The following is a 2,313-nucleotide window of genomic DNA, read 5'->3' on the forward strand; positions in this document are numbered from 1 at the left end:
TTGGGCCTTGGTAGAGGGGAGGAATATCACATTTCTCAATAGTATTGCACAAAGAGGAAATTTGAAAAATGCACCTTTATTTTTTCACCATGTGTAATGTGATTTGGAATAGGAAAGTGGTAGCCATGTAACATAGTGTTCCAATCTTCAAGAGTGAAAACCTTCATTAAAAAAAAAAAATCAAACTTGCAAAAATGAAGGAAAGGAGGTATAAACATACCAATTACCAAAAGGTACAACAATCAACTTCTCCCTTTTCTTAATAGTATCATTTATACTAGTTTCTATAGTCTACCATTCTCTTTCTCTTAGCCCATTACGTAGAATAGTCACTTCATGTTGTTTTAGCAATAAGTTTCACCATCTCAAATTTTACACTATTTATGATCACCTAGTCATCCTACCAGTAGCTCACAAACTTCATTATCAATTGGAAGTTAAAGCCCTTTAGAATCTACATATCCTTCTCAAAGATATCCTAGATTTCTCTATTAGGAACTTTGGTTCAAATTTCTTTAAAGGACCACCCATTTTCCTCACTAGACTAAATAATGGCTCTTGACTAGTTTTCAAAATTAGCACCCTAAGAGCCAAATACCCTAAATTCCTGAGAGAAGTGACCAAAAAAACCAACCTAGAACTTCACATGTAGAGGTTGGAATTTAAAAAAGATATCTAGTATAGAATTCCTTCAACATCAGTTTAAATATAACTACAAAGTGTAATTAATAATTTTCCTATGAAAGATGAGATAATTAACACCCATTGGATGATATTGAGACATGTGGAAGATCTTAGCATTTCCTTTCACCAAATTCAAATTGATCTTACACTCAAAAATCCTCTTCGTAGTTTTCTCATCATGATTAATTTCAAATCCATCATGAATTTCCCAAGTATGAGACATGAAGTTAATTGTATGATCCTTAGTAATAATATTTCTATCTTCTCAAATAATCTTACTAGTAGTAACCTTGAGAATATTGTGGAAGATATTTCTAATACTTATCATTAAACCCTTTTGTTAAAATGACCTTATAATTGGAAATTGCATACCACAAAAGAGGACAATTCTGAACCCCATAAAATTGTTGATAAACATCCCCCTATTAAAAAGGATTTCTCTAAGATGGAGGAAACCTTCACCAATATTATCAAGAAGAATGAGGATCCCAAGGATAGGTTTGATAGGGTGGAATTTTTGTTGGTTCATGTCATGCACTCAGTTGATACCACCCTTCATCTTCTAAAGGCTAGAAAGGAGGATATCAATGACACAAAGGATATGGAAACCACTTGTTATCTCTATAGGTTCCTAGTAGAAAATTGGTTGCAACTCTTGTTGGAGAACCCAAACAATCAAAAGAAGCAGAGTTATCTCCTAGTCCCTTGTTTTTCACTTTTTGGTTGTTTAGTGGTCAAAACTTATTATTTAGCCCATGGGACATTTTTTGTTAAAAATTACAGGACTTTATTTATGCATAGGAACTTAAATTGGGCTAGGTATTATTGTAATTATTGACATAGGTTAAGTGACTACTGTAGTAGCTTTAGATATAGAAATATGTTGGTCTGATGATTTTTCATATTTGGGAAGGTAGTTGGTTAATCTCTAGATAATAACTTTTGATTGATTCTCTACCTTATTTCTTGTTTATTAGCCAACTTTCATTTTGGATTCTTTTTAATATAAAAAATTAATCATATTTCATCATCAAAATCACTCAAGAATTCTTATGATTTAGACATAAAATATTCCTCATCAAAAAAAAGGCAATCCTTAAGCATTCATGATTTATAGTGATTTCTAGACTTCCTTCTTCTCTTAGGACATTTAGAATAATAATGAACATATTCCTTACAAGTCCAACATTTAAATATTTTTGTACCTTTAAGTTCTCTCTTTATAATAAAGGAAAGTCCTTCCTCAATCTTCTTGTTTTCATCTACTTTTGCTCAGCAGCTACTGACATAATCTCCACTTGTATCAACACTCCTTGTCAACATAGGTTTAACACTTAGTGTGTTGAAAGTAGTTTCAATTCTAGGTGATTCTCCACTTTGTCTCATCCACATCTTAGCTACTTATAATCTCCCAAGATATTTTCTCTTGTAAAATTATATGTGCAAAGAATAACTTATCCAATCATTTGTGCTATCTATTTGTATGTAGGTGTCAAAGTCTTCAATATCTTCCATTCAACTTCATCTTCTAATTTATCTCCACCACAAGTCTTAATTCTCGTAATAATCTCTACTATTCTACCAAAGAAACTTCATACAAATTCTTCTTTCATCATTTTGGCATCTTGA

The sequence above is a fragment of the Cupressus sempervirens genome, chromosome 5, assembly GCF_028749045.1.
Source record: "Cupressus sempervirens isolate cs-2001-9-10 chromosome 5, ASM2874904v1, whole genome shotgun sequence".
Taxonomy (NCBI): Eukaryota; Viridiplantae; Streptophyta; class Pinopsida; order Cupressales; family Cupressaceae; genus Cupressus; species Cupressus sempervirens.